Source organism: Alnus glutinosa, chromosome 3 (assembly GCF_958979055.1).
Source record: "Alnus glutinosa chromosome 3, dhAlnGlut1.1, whole genome shotgun sequence".
Lineage (NCBI taxonomy): Eukaryota > Viridiplantae > Streptophyta > Magnoliopsida > Fagales > Betulaceae > Alnus > Alnus glutinosa.
The window spans coordinates 28,044,319-28,070,121 of NC_084888.1; the positions used below are offsets into that span (position 1 = coordinate 28,044,319).

The 25,803-nt window shown below is 34.8% G+C and overlaps 1 pseudogene; it reads right to left on the reverse strand.

Moving 5' to 3' along the window:
• Positions 1 to 818: 818 nt before the first annotated feature.
• Positions 819 to 3,331, reverse strand: LOC133863306 (putative UPF0481 protein At3g02645; annotated as a pseudogene).
• Positions 3,332 to 25,803: the final 22,472 nt, after the last annotated feature.

Consider the following 25,803-nt stretch of genomic DNA (forward strand, 5'->3'; position numbering starts at 1 on the left):
CGATTTTAAAAATGCTTTGAACATGATTTAGTTTTTTTTAAGCCCTAGTGTTTGAGTGAAATCTATATCTTGATTCCACATTCCAACTGAAAAAAAAAAAAAAAAAAAACAAAGAAAATACAAACACCCCATTATAAGTATTAAACACCAAAACAATAACCGCATTCGAATATGCGGATAGCAGTTATTTGTGATTAATAACCGCTCGCTTGTACAGCCCTAGCGCTACTCTTCCTGATAATAAAGCAATTATGATTTTCCGGTATAGTTGACTTGTTTGCTAGAACAATAAGCCTACATACTACACCTATATGATATCCCAATCTCATCTCATTAGGCTGGCTTGGCTGGCGTGATAGTTCCCCTTAGCCTTTGGTTTTGGTTTTTGTTTTTGTTTTTGTTTTTTTTTTGTTTTGTTTTGTTTTTGTTTTTGTTTTCTAATAAAAACTAATCTAAAGATCGATGAGTTTCGAGTACTACCACATCAGCCTAATGATATATAGCATGAAAATTTGAAAGACCGCCAAACTTGCTCTATATATGGAGATAAAGAAAGTGGTGCAATTTTCTTATAATTAATTACAATCTTTCACAAACTTGGAATATGATCATGACATTCCCAAATATTTACAATTCCCAAACCAAAAAATGAAAAATATACAAATAAAAAAGGCAAGCACCGACCAACGTTTTTTTAAACAAGGCACACAAACTTATGGGAACTATTTTTTAAGGTATGTATATATATATATAAAGGAACAGCTAAGATCGAAGCAGTACCAAGATTGGGTACTGGGGCCTTGGCCGGAAGAATGCGACTAGTACTGCATGTATCCATAAACCGAGCAAAAAGATTGCAATTTCATCAAGAGCAGGAAAAAAATTGCAGCAAGCAATATTGTGAGAAACTGCCAAGAACCAAACACGTAAACCTTAAAGAATTTTCCAACTTTAACCCTCTATCTGCGACTGTGATACTTGTTCACATCTTCAATCACCTTGTCTAAAAATGGCACTTTTGTCAATCTGATGGACTTGCTCATTCCATTCCACAGATTTGCCACCTCTCTATCGCTCTTCAAACGGTTCGAAATGATCCCTTTTTCTCTTAGGGCTTTCGCGTCCTCCTCAGTGTCAATAATCCCATTCATTAATTCAGTGTAACGCGTAAAAACCAACGGCCCCGATGCATTCGAAGCTTCATATGCTACCAAGTTTCTCAAAACCACCTCCGTGTTGATATCTAAACTCACTCTGGGGAGTTCAAACGTGAATTTCTTGGCGTTAAAAGCAACGGTTGATATGCTACCGTCTTTGGGTAAGAAACGGACGCCGGATTTCGAGAGCTCAGTCACAGAAGGGATTGAGATTTCCTCCACCAGCGGTGGTTTGTTTGAAATTGAAGTCTTATTTGCTGGATTGGATTCTTCTTTCTCCAGAAGTTGTTTTAAGATTGTGGATCCGGGAAGCGCGGAGAGGATTGTCCATGCAATTTTAGGATGAGTTTTACGGGTCTAGATGCAAATACCTGTTAGAATATAAATTAAATAATTAAATATGTTAACTATTGTTTTCATCATTTACTTATCATTTTAATTAAATATTTTATATATTAATTGGACATGACTAATTAATTAGAGTATATATGCTATATAGTTACATTTACCATCATTTTATCTTAAAAAGCTGACGTGCATGACGTGGTCCCCCATAACATTTGGTTAACGAATAGAGATACATATAATAGCTGCACAACAATTGTATAATAATGCTGGTATATTCAGCATTTTTTATTTTTATTTTTAAATAGTGGACACATCAATATTGTTGTATAAGAGTTGTGCAAATAACATATCTCTAAAGATGCATATGGGCTTCTTTTTTTTTTTTTTTGGAAAAAATGATAAAGAGTAATGATTGAATACCACCTAAAGATATAACTTTTTACCACCTTGCCTATGTGGCAAGGTGGTCCCCTACCTTAATTTATTTTTAAAAAATAAAAAAATTCAAAAAATAGTGGGGGACCACCTTGCCACATAGACAAGGTGGTGAAAAGTTGTATATTTAGGTGGTAGTGAATCATTACTCAATGATAAATGTACATCACATATACAACAAGTGTACAACACCCCTCTCACATGGGGTGGGCCCCACACACTTTGGGGCCCACCCCATGTGAGGAGGGTGTTGTACACTTGTTGTACATGTGATGTACGAGAATCACCTCTCTTTTTGTTTTGGGAACCATGCACGCCACATCAGCATTAAGGTATAAAAAGATGGTAGATCGATAACATTACTCCACTAATTAAAGGAGAGTTTAAGTTCACGCATATATACATGAAAGGTTGCTATAATATATACTAAATTATTAAAATAACTATTTTCTATAAATTTAACCTTTTACGATAATTAAATAGTGATTAAAGAGTAGTACCTTCTTGATGAGATTCCAAATCTCATCCAGGAGTTTTTTCACGTAACTGGAGTCTGCAGAAGATTTTTCCTCGCCTTGCATGCCGCCTTCCTTAGGATCCATGTCCGGAACTTCGATTATTTCCGATGGTTCTTCCATTTTGGGCACGACCATGTCGTACAAAAAGGCTAGCAAGTGGGCGGCCTTTGAGACTTGAATCTTTGATGGGTCTTTCAACAGCTTGAAAGGCGAAAGCTCTTTGCATAACCCCGTCAACATTGAAAGCAACATCTCGTCGGCAGACTCTGGGGACGAGAATTGGAATACTAACACTTTCCTCAACACAAATAAAGGGATTTGGTTCTCAAGCATTATCATATCTCTAAGAATTGCGTTATGTGCCGACTTCTTCCCGGCATAGTCAACCAAGTGTGACATTCTGGAGGAAACTTTTGTCAGCACCCTTCCTTTTTCGACGGCATAAATTTGAAGGAACTCCAACAAGAACGATGCATCGACGGCCATCATCCACGCCAACGTTTCGCCATTCAAATCCAAGTACTTATGATAGCATGCTCGGATCCTTGGCTCAAGATTTATCAATTGGTCAACCAGATTTTGGAACTTAAGGCATTGGAGTTGCTTTTGAGTGCTTCTTGCTGCCGCTAGCTTGTACCTCTGCATCTCATAGAGCTCCGGACGCAAATAGTGGAAAGGACCAAGAGCAACTTCTTGTGGAGTTTAAGAATCTGGATGACTGGCAAGAAGGGCTTTGGGGACATTGAAGATGCATACTGGGACTTTAGCAGCAGCAGCAGCAGCATCGTCCTGCTCTTCTTCGAGGGCTCGACGGATCTGATTCACCCATTGATACTCATCAAATTTGGAATAAGATTGAGATGATGACGACATTGTTGTGGGTTGGGGAGAAGTCATGTTTTTTTGTTAATTTAAGAGAAGCTTTTGGTGTATTGAATGATGAGGGAGTTATATATATATATATATATATATAGTATAAAAACTTTAATAATAGTGCTTTTTGTAAACAATATTAAGCTAGCACGTTTGTAGTCTATTTTACATCTCGGAAGCATCTTTAATTTCATTAGCCATTAGCAAGAGAATTGAAATGAATTGTTTTAATATTCAATGCTAATAATATATAATTTATTCTAAACGTCAAAAAGAAAGAAATTATGTCACATGTACAAGTTCAACGTTCAAAATCAAACAGAAAAAATAATTAAATGCTAAGAAGATGAAAAGTTTTTAAAATGTTTTATTCAATTATAAACTCCTCTCTATATAAGTTTCTATTTTTTTTTTCCCTCTATTTTCTTATTCAAATTTGGGGGGTTTTATCTTTATTTTGTAATTTTGGTGATCGAGAAAATTAATTGCAATTCTTAGAGAAGTGATTCTTTGCGCCATCTGTACGTATCAACTCGATCTATTATTAGTGTACGTGAGCTCAAGTTTAATTTGGATACAAACGAGTTAAAATTGTGCAATATTCAATTCGTTCAAAATTATATAGTCGTTCTTTTCTTCAAAAAGAAAAAAAAATTAAAAAAGGTTCACATAAATTTTAGGTCTCGTTTGGTGACAATACATATTTTTTAATGGAATTGAACCAAAATGGTTAAAATATTCAAAAAAATAAAATTGGTCGATCATTGGGAACTTCTTGCACAAGCATTGATGAGCATGGTGACAGAGGTACGTGCATGCATGGTTATAAATTGTAATCAGCAATAATAGAAGAATAATATTAGTTAAGCTTTTCTTGTAAACCAATTAATTCTTTGCTTGTAGTTAAGCAGGGTCTAAACCCAGAAGAAAAGGTCGACTCTTTCAACGCCCCGGCCCCCTACTCTATGTTCTTAAGAATTAAAGTTGGAGATACAAAAGGACGACGAATCATTCACGTAATTCACATGCAGTTGCCAGAGTCCCTCAGGGGGTACGTGACCACCACGTACAAGCTACGACCATCCCCGGGTTCTGTTATGTGTGGTTAGCCACCCACATAAATTCCTTCAGTTTCAGTTTTTGTTTCTTTTCTTTTTTTCAAGCTTTTTTATTTGGGTTTGAAAAAAATATATTATATATAATGTGTTAATTTTTTTTTTTTTTTTTTTTTAAAAGAATAGATATCCCTTTTCGTAGATGAATATTTATTTCTATAAAAATAGCTGATCCTAAAAATGATCTGCAGCCAAACAAAATAATTATTTATTAGAATAACTATTCCATTGAAGGACCTATTTTACAAACCAAACAGACCCTTTGAATAGTTTTTTATATAATTAAATATTTGCGTTTCAGCTTTAGAAGTTTGGTTAAAATATTTGTAGTTGAAAATTTTATTGCTAGAATTAAAATAAGTTTCAGTTGTGTGAAAGACTCTTTCTTTCTTTCTTTTTTTTTTCTTTTTTTTTTTTGGTGTAATAATTACGATCAAATTGTTACCTAAACTATCCCACCAATCATTTTTTTGGTGTTATGTTTCACATGCAGCTACAAGAAGACTGTACGTAGAATAAAAGTTCGATGCTACCTTCGTCACAAAATAGGATCACGCAATTTTGTTTTCTTTGACTTCAACTCCAGGGAAAAATGACTCTCTAACTCTGACAACTCTTTGCAAACAGTAATCTAGCGGGTCTGCGATTCCGGATTGTTGGGAATAAATTTCACTCAACCCGATCCAATGAGGAGATAGCAAGACTCTCGAGAAGTCCAATTCAGGAGATAAACACTTAGCAGCTATTCCCGAAAAATCATGTATCATTTATCCCAGTAAATATGGATTATGACTCTTACTTCAATTCAACTTGGAGAAGAGTCTTAATCCGATTAGTAGTCATATCCCGATAGAATTGGGACAGGACTCTTAGTCCAAGTATATATAGTTTAATCAGTAGTCCTATTCCCGGCAGGTAAAATCGGAATAGGACTCATGGTTTAATTAGATCAGAAGTCTAATAAGGGATCAAATCAGAAGTCTAATAAAGTATCAAAATCCAATTGGAACTCTGATATATAGCACTTCTAGATCAAGGAGTAAAAAACTAAGTTCAAGTTTGACTACACCTCTTTGCCTATAAATAGGTCTATATCTTAGGTATAAACTAGGATTCAATATTTTATGCTTTGAGCAAATTTTTTCCTCATAAACTAATTTAGGCATCGGAATGGGATCCACGGAAGAGCTCCATACCAACACGGATGATTCACTGAATTGTAGGCCCTTCATTTATCCCATGTTTTATATTTGAGATCAGTGGCGGAGCCAAGATTTTGGGTGAGGGGGGTCAATTTTTTTTTTTTTTTTTTAATGAATAAAAAAAACTAAAGTTGAACAAAAATTAATTAAAGATTTTAACTAACGCAATAAATAAAGAATTGATCAAAGTTAAACTAATTTTTAAAACATATAAAAGTAACTTACAATTTAATTGAGTTGTCCTCGACGAGTCTTCATTCCTTGAAATCGCTGCATGATTTTTTCATTGTTGATAGTTGAATATATCCTTCTCAATGTACGTGAGCAAACAATTATTCATCCACTGATCTCTCATTTTGTTACGTAATCGATTTTTAACAATATTTATTACTGAAAATGATCTTTCAACAGTTGCTGTCGCAACTGGTAGAATCAATGACAATGTCACAATGAATAAACCAATGGATATGTGATATCTTTTTTCATCTCCACCATCTTCTCAGCAAGTTGTCCAATCCCTTTAAGTGTAGCAAATTATTCACTAGAACGCATGTCAATGATAAATGTTTCAAGTTGGTTGTCTAAGGTCATAAGTTGAATTGCTGAAAAATCATTCGGATAAAATTGAGCAAGACGAAGTATATTATCCTTATTAAAGGCAGCAAACAAGTCATCTGGACTCAGGCACACAACACAAAGTAATAATTCAGAAATTCGCCTCAGTAAAACGACTGTTAAGTTCTTCGAGTTGCATGTTTATAAAAGTATAATAAAGCTCCACACGATAATGATGCAAATTTGTCATGCTTTGAGCTTTTCTCCGTGATCAAGATTGGTACATATCATCCATATTGGGCACAACAATATTTTTTTTGGGTACAAAACACATAAACTTCTTCAAATAAAGAGTTTCACCCTTCTTCTCTCATAGCCTGTAAACGCTGCTTTGAAACTCCAACCAACTTCATTGCATTTAGAATATTTTGATCTTTTTGTTGTAATGTTTGAGATAACTCATTTGTAATTCCCAAAACACTTTTCATTAAATGTAAATTGAAAGCAAATTCAAAAGTCTGTAGCGATTGAATCAATATATTTGCTTCTGCTCTTTGTTCAGAATATAAACCATCTTCCACAATATCTTTAACCGCCTCGACGATAGAAGAAAACATGATAATAAGATTAATAATTGCACCATATATGATGAGAACTCCAACGTGTATCTCCAGGTTTCTTTATATTCATTTCTTGATTCAAGCCATGACCAGTAGAAATTTCATTATTTTGTAGTGCTTCAACACCTTCAGCAATTCTTTTGCACCAAGTGTGTCATGACGCTTGCATGATGCTCCAACAACATTAAAAACACTATTAACCAAGCTAAAAAAAAGTTGCAATTTGGATGTGATTTTTAGTAACAACAACTAAAGTCAGTTGAAACTGATGTGCAAAGCAATGAACATAATAGGCAGATGAGTTTTCATTCAAAATAAGTGTTTTAAGTCCATTCAACTCATCTCGCATATTGCTAGCTCCATCGTATCCTTGTCCTTGCAATCTGCTAATACTTAAATGATGCTTGATAAGTACTGACTCAATTGCCATCTTCAATACTATAGCTGTGGTATTGCTAACATGTGTAATGCCTAAAATACGTTCAATCACATGGCCCTTCTTATCTACATATCGCAAAACAATTGCCAATTGTTCTTTAACAGATATATCACGAGCTTCATCAACTAGGATAGCAAATGACGAGTCTCCAAGATCTTTAAGAATAGCATCTAGAATTTCACTTGCTGCAGCATTTGCTATTTCTTTTTAAATGTTCAGTGCAGTCATTTGATGATTTTCAGGAGCATTTTCCAAGACTACCTTGTCAATTTCTTCATTATGTTTCGCTAGAAACTACAACAATTCACGAAAAAATTTCTGATTTCTTGAGTTTTTAGATTCATCATGGCCACGGAATGCTAATCTTTGTTGCTGTAAAAAGCGAATACAATCAACTGATGCATTCAAACGAGTTCTATAGTCCCTTTTCTGTTGATCTGATTGCTTGTCAAAAAATGTTATGATGCTTTGTTTCTGATTTAACAAAGCTTCACATCTTCGTCGAGCTTGATTATGTGCACTATTGTGAGCCCCCACATGGCTCTGTAACTTTTCTCTCTTTTTCCAATTTTTAAATCCTTCAATAACAAATGAGTCTCCTCTTGCTTGATTTCTAGTGTTCGGTTTGAAGAGATAACAAAACAAGCAATACGCAGCATCTTTTAAAATGTTGTATTCCAACCAGTCAGAATATTCTTCGAACCATGCTGGATTAAAACGATGCCATGTTTTTCCAAATTGGGTTTGTGGAAAATTATGCTCAAATGGTTGACAAGGTTTTTTTTTTTGTAGATATGCTCTTCAAATTTTGTCTCTATCACTAGGATGGTAATCAAATTTTTTTTTCCTTAAGCCAGGATCGGTTGGCATATTTGCTAAATCTACCTCAATATGAGCTCGTTTAGAATTTGATTGTAGCTCAATTGAATCATTGATCTCCATAATCTTACACAACTACAATTATATATTTTATACAATTAATATATATGAAACTAAAACTATATATATATATATATTCCTAAACAATTAAATATAAAAACAATTATAAAAAAAAAAAAAAAGCAGTCTAAATATAAAAAAAAATAAAAATCAAAAGAACAATTCAAATATAAAAAGCTTAAATGTTAATCAAAATAAACGTTAAATACATATTTACATACCTGATAGGTAGGTTGAACTTTGAAGTTTGAATGTTTATTTGAATGGATGAACCTTAATAGTTGAGCAACTTAGAAGCCGGATCCTTCTCCTCCTTCTCCTCTCTTTAATATCAAACTATCAATGATTTCAAACTTGCTTGAAATTTGTTATTGTGTTAAGTTTAACCAAACATCCGCTTGAAAGCCTTAAATTTTTAAAATTTCTGAATGAGATTTGACACTCACACGGCAGGTTACGCAACACTCAACTGTCTCAAGGGGCTTGTTTGGCATGGGAATTAAAATTTTCCATTCCCCTCTTCACTTATCCAAAAAACAATCAACTTCAAAATATTCTAACTTTATATCACATCAATAATTTTTTATTATTATTTAAATAAAAAAATTCACTATAAAACAAAACTTTTTCACTTTTCTATACAAATTCATTTTCTTTTATATCACATCTATCACTTCCAACTCCCACTACCAATTTCCCTTCCCTTACCAAACAAGGCTAAGCTGTCAAGCAAGCCGCACTGTTAGACTGAGACATGCATGTTGTCCCGATTCCCACAGGGCCACAGCCGCCGCACTAATTGATGTATATTTTTTTTCCAAGCAAAGAATTCAATTCATTTGTTTTTTCTACATTAATTTATTTGTTTTTTTACACATAATTCATTTACATTAAATTTATTTGCTTTTCATTAAATTGGTTAGCTTGTTTTTGCACGATTTGATTTGTTTTTAAACATTTTTTTTTTTTTTGCCTTTTTCATTAAATGTTGGACGACTTTCACAGTTTCACTTGACTTGTTTATTTCCCTTTGCATTAAATGTGAAGACAGAACACTCTTCAGTCTTCACACGGTCACACCAGGCGGCAGGCACCAAGCCACCAACTACTCACTCGGTCTACTTGATAGGCTGCTGCCATTGCCAGCTTGCATGAATCATGATTGCATCCACAGACTCTAATAGAATGGTGCGTTTTGAACTTTTGGATAAAGAAAAAAAAAAAAAAGCGTCGTCTTCTACCTTCATCAGCTTCTGAACAACCAAATTACCTACTTTTACAGTCTTCTTACAAAGTAAGTAAACTGTAAACAAGAATGAGAAAGGTGAAAAAAGAAAAAAGAAAACTCACAACAAAGGGTAGGTCATTGGCAAGCTTGCCCCCCCTTGTTGTGGCTTGTGGGGGGGGGGGCATTCCAGGGATATATAAAAAATTATACCACGTGCAAAAATTTTTTATAAGAAGTGAGGGGGGCATTTGCCCCCTCTCGACCCCCCCTCCCTCCGCCCCTGTCTGAGATAAAGATGCAAAAACCAAAAATCAAGGGAGATACAAGGAAAAGCACTAACATATTACTGAATAAGAGAGAGAGGTTAAGAAGCAGGACCTACAAAAGTACCTTATTCATGCAATTGATGACTGAAGAAGGACCTTGTGATGCCTAAGAGCACCCAATGCTTACCAAGTGAAGGAAGGTGGCCCAAATGAAAGAAGTCTGGAATCTTGAGGAATAATGGGATAATTATATAGGAATTTTCCGTGCTTGAGAGAGTTGAATTTCTAAGTTTTCAGTGATCAATTATGGTGAAGACATCTGTTTGTAAAATTCACTCTCTCTTTTTTCAACTTTTAAATCGTATACCTTGTGGTACAATGCGAAATTGAATAAGGTACAAGAAGTTTTGGAAGCCTAGCTCTGATCATCCTTTTAGTATATGCTTTAGGCCACAATACATGATGTATGCATAATAAAATTGTTGACAGAGGGTCACATTTATCATAAGTTCAAGCATTAGTTCTACTTTCTTAGACTAATGTGCTAATTGTAAAAGTTTATAGGCCTAATTCACTTTCAAAAGACGCATTGAGAGATGAGGGGTGTCTATGGCTTATAAAGTGCATAGGTTATGTGTCTTTTGGCGATGTGTGACACTTTAATATGCCCCCTTCACGTGTGACAACTTTGGCCAAATACGTGTTTAACATTGGGAGGGAAATGCTATCATCGTCCAAGGAACCCGCTCTGATACCATGTAAAAGTTCATGGACCTAATTCACTCTCAAAAGACACTTTGAGAGAGAAAGGATGCCCATGGCTTATAAAGTGCACATGTCATGTATCTTTTAGCGATGTGGGACACTTTAACACTAATGTGCTTCATATGAAAATGCAGGAATGTGGACACATGCTGGGGAACATTTTGCAGACAAAATGCAAGGACTTGGTATATACACCTTTAGGAATGGGGAGACACAGTCCGAATTGATAAAAAATCTAACTAAATACTTTTGTAGCTTGTTGTTGACTATGAGATTGATCATATTAATTTTTTGTAGTAGTTAGTATAGTACTTGGATGTTTATTAATTAATAGTTGGGATTGTTTGATGTTATTTTTGCAAAAACAGAGAATGAGAGAACAGACTTGGAAGCTTAAAATTCCAAGCTGCAAGGACTCTACTATATATAGTGTTTTGAGAGCTTTACAAAATTTGCTCTAATAGGGAAGTTACAAAGTAATCGTTCCTATACAGCGAATCTGTGGAATACAAGGAAAGAAATACAACAGAAAAATAGGTAAAGAAGAACAGAATTAGGCAACATATAGCCGTTAGTCTTATAAGGCAGTATATGACTGTTTGGGGAATACTGTTGCAGTGAATCACAAGTACGTGATTGTAGGATCGTGATAGCAATGTGAGAGTGAATGTTTGGTATGGGGAGAGATGTGATGTTCTCTGTCATTGGTGATGGAGAGTTGAGGTTATTGAGTAGTGGTGCGGAAGTATTAGCACTGTTGGATGATTCTGGCATTTGAAAAAAAGAAAGAAAGGAGGAAGAAGGTAGTTTGGTGTGAACCGTTTGAGGCTCTGATACCATGCAAAACCAGAGAATGAGAGAACAGACTTGGAAGCTTGAAATTCCAAGTTGCAAGGACTCTACTATATATAGTGTTTTGAGAGCTTTACAGAATCTGCTCTAATAGGGAAGTTACAAAGTAATCGTTCCTATACAGCGAATATGTGGAATACAAGGAAAGAAATACAATAGAAAAATAGGAAAAGAACAAAATTAGGCAACATATAACCGTTAGTCATATAAGGCAGTTTATGACCGTTTGGGGAATACTGTCGCAGTGAATCACAAGTACGTGATTGTAGGATCGTGATACTCGGGATCAATGTAATCGTGTATATTCTGAGTAATCAAAGGGATGCTAATTCCTGGACGTGTAAGGCATGTATGGTTTGCGGATGCGTGGGCTGCAAGAGCTTGATTTGCAAAACCATCTGCGGATCCTTGGACAGCAAGGTCTCCTGTCTTAACAATTTTGTTATATTAATTAAACATATAATATGTTTTCCCCTGGTTATTTGTCAATTTCGATTATACATATTAACAGGTTCTACAAAATTTGATTATACTGGAATTATTTTAGCATTATCAAATAATAATAATAATAATAATAATAATTAAATTATATATTTTTTTTAATTTTTTATTTGGAGTCGTTTTGAAACCTAAAAATGGCTCCAACCAGTTGGAGTCGTTTTAGTCCTAAAACGGCTCTAACTTAGAATTAATACGTTATATGTTGAGTTGTTTTGAAAACGACTCTAAAACAATGGTTCAAAACGATTTGAGCCATTTTTAGGCCAAAAATCGACTCAAAATGTGTGATTTTTTGTAGTACCAGGAAGCTTGGAGAGGATTGTCCATGGCAATTTTAGGATATTTTTATGGGTCCAGATAATAATACCTGTCACGGCTGTCCGAGAAAAAAAGAAATGGACCCACACAGGAAAAAAATAGACTAGTATAACTCATTGATGGAGTTTGAATGATGAGAAGGCACTTGCGGCAGGCTCATCAGAGCATTCCTAGTAGGATCGCCAAATTTTACTAGCCAAAATAACTAAAAAATATTTTTCTATATTCTGATGAGCCACTTTTTTAAAGCACCACCAGCAGCCTTATTATTTTAACTATTCATTATCACTATTCCATTTAAATAATACTTTTTTCATATTTATTTATTTATTTCTCTATTTAATCCTTTTTGAATGCTTGTCTTTTTCTAATGGTCATATTTTTTATTATTTGTCTTATTGTAATAGTCATATTTTTAAAAATTTGTCTTTTCCTAACGATCATATTTATGAATATTTGTCTTATCCAAACGGTCCTATTTTTTAAAATTTGTCTTTTCCTACTAGGTTGTGTTGAGACTGCTCATTTGTGCGAGAAAGAAAGGATGAAAAAAAAAAAAAAAATCCCAAAAACTACTCCTAGTAGCCTCACTAGTTTAACCACCAATTTTGATAATTACTATTCACTGACCAAATCATTAAAAAATAACTATAAAAATTGTCATTTCTCTCTCTCTCTCTCTCTCTCTCTCTCTCTCTCTCTCGCTTTTTCACACGAATCAGCACAACACCACTTTTTTCATTTCTTTATCCCATTTTCTTCTCCCAACTCTCATGCACCATTTTCTTCTCCAAATTCCTACTTCTAAAATAGCAGTCCCTCCATCCGGAAGTGTGAAATTTCAACAAATTTTAAAATATATGACCATTAAGAAAAGATAAATATTAAAAAAATATGATCGTTAGGAAAAGACAAACATTAAAAAAAGATTAAATAGAGAAAGAATAAAGAAATCTGAAAAATTATTATTTAAATGGAATAGTGATAGTGAATAGTTAAAATTGTGAGGCTGCTATGAGTATTTTAAAAAAGTGGCTCACCAAAATAGAGAAGAATAGTTTTTAGTTATTTTAACTAGTAAAATTTGATGAGGCTACTAGGAATGCTCTAAGTGAGTGAGCTTTGGATTCTCTTGGTCTAGTGAATGTGGTGGACTCCACACCACATGATTGAATCAAAGTAATCAAAGAAAATTAAAAGCAGGAAAGTGATTGGTAGAATATATTATATATTCTGAATATAATATTATTGATTTATATATTTTAGTATAGGTCGATTTGTATTTCTTAATATAAGTTGATTTAGGTTTACTTGTGTAGGTCGATTTATTCAACTATAAATATGAACCTATGTATTGTAAACAATTAAGTTATATATTGAGCACAATGTAGCCCTTTTAGCTTTACCCTGCAGGCGTAGGTCATAGACCGAATTACGTAAATTCTATCTCTTTTCCCTTTCTTGCTTCCGCTATTATTCCGTTTTTATTATATTTTAAATTTATACACAAATCTCAAAATTGATGTTTAACACCTCCATTATTGGAGAAGCAAAACTTGGGAGGTGACCATTGCCAATCGAAGGTGAGTAGAGGTACGTAGAGCGCCCAAGTCTGAACTTGTATGGAAATGAGTTAAAGAAAAATATAATAATTAAGATCAATTTAAAATAAGTATCATTAAATTTTTTTATGGAAATGATATTTAGTTTTGGTTGATCCTAGTTGTATGGAAATGAATGAAAGAAAAAAAAAAAAAAAACCCTTTCTTTTTATTTTTTTTGACATGTTTGTTAGGAAATAAATCATTTTTCCCAAAACGAGTGAGAAGCGAAAAATAAAATGGAAACAAATAAAAGACAACGAGATTTGCCGTGAAATTTCACTATTTCTTAAGAAACAATACAAATGAGGAGTCAATCCCGCACAGAAGTCAGAACCCTAGAAAATAGAAGCCATTATAAATACGACCATCAATCTGTCTAAGCCTCTGCTCCATGGACTAAGCCTTAGAAGAAGAAGAAGAAGAAGAAAAATAAAAAGAAAAAAAAAACTATTTAAACTATAGCGCGTCAAATGTCAAATCGGGTCGGACACAAATTAGGTTCCACATAGCCTAATAATGTTTAGACAGAAGGAAGAAAAATGGAAGGGAGATTCAAACTGTCCTTTCAGAACAGTTTTTGCTTGTCTTGTATACTCATAAAAGAAAAGAATTAAAGCTTTGGGTTATGAATAACATATGATTCAGAATTGGTACGTTGTTTTATTAAGAGTAATAAAATACCTAAACAAAGATTCAAAATTCTAATTCAGTTGAGTTATAACAAGGCTAGGTTATAGTAATTTGACAAATGAGTTCATAGTTTTAAATTTATTATGTTAAATTTAGCAATTTCATCTTCGCTATTTTTTTTTCTATTTTTAAAACAAAAACAAAAACAAAAACAAAAACTTCAACACAACATTTTGTGTTTGGTATCACCACCAATAGACCTTGCCTCTCTAAAGTAAATGATATCATCGCAAATAATTAAAATTATTCTGTGTACAAAGGCATTGTCATAATATAGCCTTATTTTTCTTTCCTAAGAGCATCCTCAATTGCTTAGTCATTTTTACCTTTAGGTTAAAATAGCTAACCAATTCATTAAAAATTCCATCCATCCATCAAATGCAAAATGCAATTGTGAATAGTGTGCACTATTCACACATGCAACTCTTATTTTTTCTTTTTCTTTTTCTTTTTTCTTTTTCTTTCTTTTTACTCTCTCTCTCTCTCTCTTGCCCTCATCTCTCTCACCAAAACTCATTTACACCATAGCAATAATCTAATATATCTCTGATTCTAGGAAATTGTATTTCAGAGTATGTTTATATGACAAAATCTATATTTGCCATTTTAAGGTCACATTCATACGAACCACCTCAAATGAGAACAAAAAATTTGCTAACTTTATAGCAAAAAAATTATCATGTTAAAAAAAAAATATGACTTATCGTTAAAAACGGAAGGCAGGGAACTAAAAATTGGTTGTTTTATTATGAATAATGAAGTCCCTAAATAAAGATTAAAAGTTCTAGTTTAATTTAATTAATAGGCTCCTAGTTTTAGATTTATTATGTTAAATTAGCCAATTTTTAAATCTAATAAAAATTTCTATAAATCGATTGAAACTTTAAGAAATTGGAACATTTAATTGAGAGATGTCATTGGGTCAAACAACGCTTGGTGGAGGGTAGAGAGAAACAGTCATCCCACTATGATTGAGATTGCGTTTAGGAGTTTAAAAAGTACTTAACTGTGACAAACAAAAAGTTGGCCTCTTTGGCAAAAAGTTCAAAAAGATTTTCTCTAAGCTTTTGCTTTAAAAAGTCCTTTCGAAAAAAAGTATTAGTGGTACATAAAAAATTGTGCAAGGCAAAAAATAAGTCTGCTCAATTAAAAAACTCAATATATATATATTTTTTACTTTTTTATTCTAGAAAAGAGGTTAAAACACATTTTTGAGAAAAACTTGAAAATGAAGCTTTTTTTTTTTCTTTTTTTTTTTTTTAATAAAAAGCTCTTTATAAATATAAAAGCTATATTTCTCAATATAATTTCAAACAAGCTGTAAGGCCATATTTTCTTGTTTGCAATAGGAGAGATAAAAGGAAATGAACAAAAATGATTGGAGCCAACAACAAAGCTAAGGGCTATTTGGGATTGTGTTGAGAAAAATAGAATTTAAAGTTGAAAAAAAAAAAAAAAAACATTTTAACAAAACCTTTATTTTTAAACCTTTTTCAAAAGTTTGTTTTGGCTATTTTTAGAGTAAAAAAGTCAAAGTACTTTTAGAGTTTTTTACTAAACAAGCCAATTTTTTATTTAGCATAGACTTTTAAATACTAAAAAAAAATCCTTTTTAATCACTCCGACACAATTCTAAGAGTAATTCTATTAGTACATTAAGTGTTCATCAAGTGTCCATAAAAAAATCATGTGGTTTTTAAAATCACCATTGGGCGTGTGATTAATCAAATAATGATTTTGATGTGATTTTAAAAGCAACCTCATTTTTTTATGGACACTTATGAACACTTAATATACTAATAAAATTACTTCAATTCTAAACTGTGAGTAATTCTATTAGTATATTAAATGTCCATCAAGTGTTCATCAGAAAATGAGGTGACTTTTAAAATCATCATTAAACATGTAATTAATCAAATATTAATTTTAAAAGACACCTCATTTTTTTATGGACGTTTAATAAACACTTAATATACTAATAGAATTACTCCTAAACTGTCTCTAATAAATTAAAGTGCAGGGTATCTTTGGCTTTTACACCAAAGAAGCTAGTGGGCCATATATATATTGATTAAAAAAAAAAAAAAAAGTCTGGTGAATGATGGACCAGAATTGATTTGATAATAGAAATCTTTTTTCTTTGTTTCTTTTTGTTTTTCTAACTTGCCTTCAGAAAAAGAGAGCTTTTTGTTTTTATGCTGCATTAAGACATTATTTTCAAAAAAAAAGAAAGATCGAAGTCTCCCTCTTCTCTTTCTCTCTTCTGACCTTCCCACCGTTTCGTGCTGCTTGTCGGGGGAGGGAGGCTCAAGCGTCCCTCCTCCCGGTTTTTTTTGTTTGTTTCTTCTCTTAGCCTTTTCGGGCTAGAGAGGTTTTTGTGCTAGAGTCTCCCAGCCACTAGGGCTGTTTGGAGTTTTGAGTCCCCCGGACTTGTCCGGTGGTGGATTTTAGTCCTCCTAGTCCGTTTGGACTATGGAGGTTTGTGTAGTCTTTTAGTTTTTTTTTATTGTTTCATTCGGTTAGCAGGAAAACATTTCAGAGAGGCGTCGGAGGAGGAGACTCCGTCGTTTCGGTGGCTGGCGAAAGCTTTGGTTGGGTTTCAATTTTTTCATTCTTTGAAGGCCAGATCTGCTCTGTTTCACAGCCCCCCAATCGACACGCGCCCCTTTGCCGTGCTCATCGTCGTCCTCTGGTTCAGACGCTGCCTTCTACGGCTGGGTAGCTCAGCGGTGACCGGCGCATGGAATCCACCCGCCAGGGTGTTCTTCGTACTTTGGGCCGCGCGTGATGGCCATGTTCCGTATCTTTGCCGTGCAGGTTGGTGCCCAGGGGTTTTTCTTGCCTTAGGCGGTTGCAAGGGTTGTCCTATGGCGGCGCGTGTGCTACACGCGCCGTCTCCGGTGGTGTTTCCTCCGATGGCAGATCCTGCTTTGGGTGTTTTTTTGTTTTTGACAGATTGTATTTAACAGTTTGCTTTGGGTTTGATTTAGTCTGGTCATTGCTTTTAAGTACAGTTTTGTGACCGACTCCATCGTGCAAGTAGAAGTTCATATCTCAACGTAGAGGCATATTTCTGTTGGCTAAGCTTATTAGTAGCAGCTGTTGGTATAATCTGTGATTTGGGTAACTGTAATGGGGCATCTGTATTCTGTTAAGTCCCTGTTATCTGTAATCTATACTTTCGTTACCCTTTGGGTGTTATTAATGAAATCTTTATACTTTACCTTCAAAAAAAGAAAAGAAAAAGATAGATAACAATCACAATATCACACCACATGATAATAAAGCCGTTTCATTTCCATTGTCAGACTAAGCAGTACTTGAGAGAGCATTTGTAGCTTTCTTCGTAAACATAATTCAACAACTTGATAAAATTGTTGTAGATCGAGCCCAGCTCATGAGTCTTATAAATCCATATAACATAATTCAACAGAATTAACGAGAGGCCCTGCGGGTTGTGTTATGGACGTAGACGGCAGGCAGACATGTAGAAGAAACCAGTTCAATTAATCCACAGCAAGTGAATGCAACTCATTGACGTCACAAGATGATTCCTGGAAATCTTTCTTTCTTTCTCTGTTTGTCTTTCATTTTGTTCCTCTTTTTCTCTTTGGATACTGAAAACGTAACAGATATTTGTTTGTTAATTAGCTCTCTGATCTTCTGTTAGTAAGCTTCGGACTTAATTTTGTTATTATTTGTTTGAAAAAATATTCAGAGAGCAGAACACTCTTGCCCCCAAGAAGACCAAGAATCAGCGGTGCTATCAAGTTTTTTTGAAATTGTAGGAGATCCTGGCCTTATCCTGAGGGAGGGGGGGGGGGGGGGGGGGGGCGTTGGTTAAGGGTAGCACTTAACTCAAAATCTTAATTAATGAAAGAAATTATTTATCAACAAAGAAACATTTTAGGCATGAAAAGGAATGAACACTTTCTGTGAAGCTGACAAAAGCTACTGAATTATCCATCTACAATCTTCACCTTCTTCCTTGAATTCCTTCCTATTTTGCCTTGCTTGCTTATAATTTCTCTGCAAATAGCTAAAGTCATTACAGTTGGTATTAGAGCCAACGAGTCCCTCCATTCTCAGCTTCTTTTCACCCCAGGAATTTTTTTTTCTTTCTACTCTATGGCTGACGGGACTTGTCTCTTTCAACTCTCGGAATTTGTCAAGGAGTGCCTTGATGGGTTGGCTCAACAACAGCTGGTCAACACCAATATGGACCAGAAGCTCACTTATCTTACCGAGCTCCTCCAAACGGCCATCTAGAATTAGAATCACCCTCCACCCTTCACCTACCGACCGTCCGCTAGAAGGTTGTGGTCTTCCTCCCCCTCCCGTCTATCGAGGCCGCCATGACCGGTACCCCCCAGAGCATGAACGGCCTAAGGATCATGATGACCGAGGAGAGTATCCGCCAGACCGATGTCACAGAAGGGAATACTATGACCCCGAGCGTCGAAATGGCCAGGATAGCTTTGATCCAAACTGAAACAACGTCTGGGATCACTTTAACCAAAACTGAAGAGATAGCTGGGATGAATGATGGTACCCGGATGATGACAACCACCGAGCGGAGCATAATATTCACACCCGGGCTATGCACCTCGACTTTCCTTATTTTGATGGTGATAATCCATCTGCCTGGACATATAAGGTAAATCAATTCTTTGATTATTATCAAACTCCTTTGTATCAAAGTATCCGAATGGCTTCATTCCACATGGAGAGGGAATCTCTCATCTGGTTCCAAGATGCTGATGAGGCCGGGCAACTTCCAACGTGGGATTTATTTATTCAAGCTCTTTTGGTTTGGTTTGGACCGGCCTATGATGACCCAATGGAATCTTTGGTGAAGCTGGGTCATTCTTCTACAGTGGCCGAGTATACCTCTCAGTTTGTGTCTCTCTCGAATCACCTATGTGGCCTCTCGAAAAAAAAAATACAAGCTCAGTTGTTTCCTCAGTGGACTCAAGGACGAGATCTGCCTTCCTCTTTGGATGCTCACTCCCCGGGATTTGGTGTTTGCTTTCGGGTTGGCCAAACTGCAGGAAGAATTCCTAACAAGTTCCAGGAAACCGTTCCGGGGTACTTCTTGTTTGAAAAGATAAACGAAAGTAGAAAAACGAAATGCTCCTAAGGCGCGTTACAACATCGCTTTCCTTAATAAATTATTTGCCCCCACTAGAAAGGTATGCAAAAAGGTTACAGCAAATATTTTTCCAGGATACAATGGAGCCCAGAAACCTCTGTTTGTTTAATTGCGTTTTGCACTAACGAAAAATTAAACCTGAACACTTTCAGATTTTTCTATTATAGCAAGAGACAGACACAAAATAAATATATATTCATTCCCAAGACACAAAATAAATATATATACATATTAATTTTGAAAATATTTTAACAATCCCCCACCATTTTCAAAATCAAAACACAACTTGACTATAATAGGAAAAAGCATGCATAAATGAAGGTGTCTTGAGGACTTGAACCTTTACTTAGTGATAATATGCCAAAGCTAATCAGAATACCATGGTAGACAAGCTTTGAACCAGTTATCCTATTTGACTAGCCGGGCACATCTCACACATGCTTTTTCTTCTCTTTGAGTAGTTCTAGAAGCCGACACGTGGATTGGCCTTGTGTCAATATCCTGGTTTCATGAGAGCTCTAGAGACAAAACCTTAGTCTCATAGAAGGCGGCACCACCTCCGACACTCATATAGGTAAGCTTATCAGAAGTGCCCTGTAACAAATACACTTCAACATAAATCTGTTATAAGCCTATTAAGTGCAAAAAGCACAGCCTCCATTTTAACATTACAGGTTCCAAGCACATCAACCTTGAGATGGTTTATTAGTTTAAAAACTAATAGAATATGGGTGCTTGCGATCACATCATATAGTGTACTTTAGCTCATTGAACTCAAGATCTTAATAATTTAAGTGTTGAGTTGAGTTTCCACTATTGGTGATCTAAAGGCTTTAATCCCATCTCCTTTGATGTTTTCCACACCAAATCCCTTGCAAGTCCTTTAGTCAATGGATCTGCCAAAATTTGAACAGATCTCACAAAATCAATTGTAATTACTACATCAACATAACTATGCCTTAAACCAATATGCCTTGATTTGCCATTATAAATATGACTATAAGCCCGTGACAATGTTGCCTGACTTTCACAATGTAAAGAAATAGAAGGCATAGGTTTAGGCCACAAAGGAATTTCCATTAATAAATTCCTTAACCATTCCGCTTCTTTGCTACAAGAAGCTAATGCCACAAACTCTGCCGCCATTGTAGAGTCTGTAATAAGGGTCTGTTTTTTAGAACCCCAGGAGATAACTCCTCCACCAAGGGTGAATATCCACCCACTGGTTGATTTGTGATCATCGTTATCCGTGATCCAACTAGCATCCGTATATCCTTCCAATACTGTAGGATGCCCTCGGTACAAAATTCCATCATTAATGGTTTTCTTTAAATATTTAAGAATCCTTTGTACAGCAATCCAATGAATATGACTAGGGTTACTAGTGTATCTACTCATTTTACCAACTGCATATGCAATATCAGGTCTAGTACATGTCATTGCATACATCAAGCAACCAATAACTCTAGCAAACTCTAATTGGTCTACAGCTCTACCAGTATTAGGATATAATTTCATGCTAGTATCAAAAGGTGTAGTCACAGGTTTACAATCAAACTGATTAAACCTTTTGAGAACTTTTTCAATATAATGTGATTGAGTAAGAATTAAACCTCCATTATTTCTAATAATTCTAATGCCAAGAATCACATCAGCAACACCCAAATTTTTCATGTCAAAATTAAAAGACAAAAAATTCTTAGTATTAACAATGCTATCATAATCCGTACCAAAAATCAACATGTCATCAACATATAAACATATAATGACTCCTTGATTTTTATAAAACTTACTATAAACGCATTTATCTGAATCATGAATTTTAAAACCATTTGCAATTACAGCTTGATCAAATTTTTCATGCCATTGTTTAGGAGCTTGTTTAAGACCATAGAGAGATTTAATTAATTTACAAATTTTACGTTCTTGATTAGGCAAAACAAATCCCTCTGGTTGATGCATATAAATTTCTTCTTCAAGCTCACCATTTAAAAATGTAGTTTTAACATCCATTTGATGAATATCAAATTTATAAATAGATGTTAAAGCAATTAACGTTCTAATAGTAGCAATCCTAGCAACAAGAGCATAAGTATCAAAATAATCCAAACATTCTTTTTGTTTAAATCCTTTAGCAACTAACCTTGCTTTGAATTTTTCTATGGTTCCATCTACCTTCAATTTCCTTCTAAAAATCCATTTACAACCAATAGGAATGGAACCAGGGGGTAATTCTACTAAAATCCACATGTTATTACCTATTATAGAATCCATTTCATCATTAATGGCTTCCTTCCAAAAAGCAGAATCTTGAGACTTCATAGCCTCTTCATATGTCAAAGGATCCGATTCTATATTAGGTGAGATCATCTTTTGTTTACAAGATGAATCTCTAGATCCTTCAACCAAATATACAATGAAATCTGGTCCAAAAGATTTTTCTTTTCTCATTCTTTTGCTCATTCTTATTTCAGAAGGTTCACTTGGTTCACCAGATTCATTGTTATTTTTTATAGGTTCTACCATCTTATCATTAAAAGATGGAATTGATGTGAACCTATGTTCATAAAATTCTGCATCTCTGGATTCTATAACAGTATTTACCTCAACAGAAAGATTAGGCTCAACTACTAAGAACCTATAACCTTTACTATGTTGTGCATAACCCAAGAAAATGCACTCAATGGCTTTTTGTCCCAATTTCTTGATTTTTGGCTCTGGTAATCTGACAATAGCTCTACACCTCCACACCTTAAAATAACTAAGATTGGGTTTTCTTTTCTTCCATAATTCATATGGAGTAACCTTGGATTTCTTTTGAGGTATTCTGTTTAAAATATAACACGCAGAAAGAATAGCTTCTCCCCAAAAACTTTTATTTAGTCCAAAATTACAAAGCAAGACATTTACCATTTCAACTAAAGTTCTGTTTTTCCTTTCTGCAACTCCATTTTGTTGTGGTGTATATGCAATGGATGTTTCATGAATAATGCCTACAGATTCACAATATGAAGGAAAATAATATTCTCCTCCTTTATCGGATCTGAGGCATTTAATTCTAACATCACATTGATTTTCAACTTCTGTTTTGTAAACTTTAAAATTTTTCAGAACTTCATCTTTTGAAAACATAAGATAAACATAACAGTATTTTGAAAAATCATCAATGAATGTTACAAAATACTTTTTGCCTCCTCTTGTAGGATTACTATGCATATCACAAACATCACTATGTACAAGTTGTAACAAAATTGAAGATCTATCAATTTTTGGAAAAGGTTTTCTAGTAATTTTTGTTTGCATACAAATTCTACATTTATCAAACATATCATTTACAGATTTAGGAATCAAATTTAAAACAATCATATCATGCATTCTTCTAGTATTAACATGGCCTAATCTATTATGCCATAAAGAAATTGAGTCAATCAAGTAAGCAGAATTATTAACTTTATTAATAAGGTTCAACTTAAACATCCCTTCAAACAGATAACCCTTCCCAACAAAAACACCTCATTTGGTCAGCACAAACTTATCTGACTCAAAGACAGGCTTAAAACCAAATTTATTAAGAAGACCTCTAGACACAAGGTTCTTCCTGATTTCAGGTACAAAATAAACATCAGTTAAAGACAGAACTTTACCAGAAGTGAATTCAAGATTCACTGTTCCTTTGCCTTTGACAACAGCAGTGGAAGAATTTCCCATAAAGAGAACACAATTTTCCACCGTTTCAAAGGTCTTGAAAAGACTCCTTTCCTTGCATATGTGCCTGGTTGCACATGAATCAATCCACCACGAACCCTCTTCCTCGAGCATAAAAACCTCGGAAATCATTGCCACAAACTCTTTCGAGTCAAAATCCTGCTGTTTCTTTTTCAGAAAACGGCAGTCCCTCTTAAAACGGCTTGGCTTGCCACAATAGTAGCAACCACCCTTATCCTTCTTCTCATGGTTCTGGTCTGGCTTTTGATTCTTAAAGTTCTTCCTCTTCTTCTGATTGGGCTTTTTGAATTGAGAGGGCTTCTTTGAAGAATTCCCTTCCTTTCCTTCCTCCACCATATGCACTTTCGAGGACAAAATTCCTTGCTCTTCATTTTCTTTGATTTTCAATTCTTCCTCTATCTGAAAGTGCTGGCCTAACTGATCAATAGTTATCTCCTCCTTTTTGTGTTTCAGAATCTTTCTCTGTTTTTTCCAGGAGGGAGGAAGTTTATCAATGATGGATGAGACAACAATTTCCTCATCCATTTTCATGTTATGCTGACCAAATTGACTCAAAATATGCAGAATTTTGTTAAATTGTTCAACAATAGGTCTAGCATCAACCATTCTGTAATTCATAAATTTAGAGGCCAAGAACTTCTTACTTGTAGCATCTTCTAAAAGATACTTAGCCTTGAGTGCATCCCAGACATCTTTGGCCGTTGATTTGCTTTGGTAGATGTCGAACAGAGAATCCACCATAGCATTGCAGATGTGGCCCTTGCAGATGTAGTCATCCTGCTCCCATTTCATCCTTGTCCGAGTATCAGCAATTGTCTCGTTCTCATGCGCTACAGGTTTGGGAGTTGTAAGCACATAAGCCACTCTCAGTCCAGCAAGGAGGAAATGCATCTTCTTCTGCCATCGCTTGAACGAGGAACCATCAAACCTTTCGAGTTTGATGAAATCAGCAACAAGTTCTTTCAGAGATTGCGGTGCCATTGAACCAAAGATAATTTCTTAAGATTATTAGAAAAGATAAACGAAAGCAGAAAAACGAAATGCTCCTAAGGCGCGTTACAACATCGCTTTCCTTAAGAAATTATTTGCTCCCACCAGAAAGGTATGCAAAAAGGTTACAGCAAATATTTCTCCAGGATACAATGGAGCCTAGAAACCTCTGTTTGTTTAATTGCATTTTGCACTAACGAAAAATTAAACCCGAACACTTTCAGATTTTTCTATTATATCAAGAGACAGACTGAGACTTTTTTAATTTTAAATACAGAAGGTATCAGAAAAAGCATTGAAGATAAAAGAAATTTTGTTATTTCTTTTATTAAACACTGTACAGTAGTTATTTCTGTATATTTCTGATAACTGGACAGCAGTTACTTCTGTATAATATTGAAATAACTGCTAATCTAACCGTCCATAACTGCTTAAGTAACAGTCATAAACTGTTGTTTTAACAGACACTTAAATTTGACCATCAGATTAAATAACTATCTATGATTGATTAATAATAACCATTAGATCAAATGTGATTTGACCTTACAGTTTATTTATTTGATTGTCCAGTAAATCCAACCACTGGATTTACCTATGAAGCATCCTATGGTTTAGATTAAACTACTAGATCGATTGATCAGGACCATCCAAAATCGAAAGGTCATGATTAGATCGCTCTGAGCTCCGATGCTTCGTGCTAAGTGCCAAGTGCCAAGTGCGCCATCAAAGCGCCACTAGCGCCCTACAGCCCACTGCCACACGAGCGTGCGCGTGTGCGTGTGCGTCCGGTGCTTCGCACCGTACTAGAGTATACACGTTAGAGTATACACCCAAGCATTACTTTAAATGCTTAAAGTGTGTTGGTTCTTATAAATGCCAACTTTAGTTTATCTTTTTCCCATGTGGGACTATCTTCATTTAATGCTCTTTAACACTTTCCTTTTAAATCATTCCCAAGACACAAAATAAATATATATACATATTAATTTTGAAAATACTTTAACACTTCTAGCCACCAACAGTCTTGGGGACAAACCAGTGGTTTTTCTTCCCAATCAGGCTGTGCTTCTTACAATTCGTAATTCTCTCCTCGAACACCTTGTGTTGTTCCTGTCCAACACATTTCTTCTGCCTAGATGCGTGAACGCCGAGAGAAGGGACTCTGTTACAATTGCGATGAGAAGTGGATTCCATCGCATAAGTGTAACTCCCATACACTTTACTTGTTACGTGGTACTAAGTCTATAATTGAGGATAATGTGGATGAGGATTATATAGAATCCATTGATAAATCTGACCAATAGAACCAATTATCCAGGAGGTTTTAGAACCTGAAATATCCCTTCATGCTATCTGTGAATAAGAGATAGCATGAAGGGAGATATATACAAGGAAAAGCACTAACATTACTGAATAAGAGAGCTAGAGAGGCTCAGAAACAGGACCTACAAAAGTACCTTATTCAGGCAATTGAAGACTGAAGGAGGACCCTGTGATGCTTAACAGCACC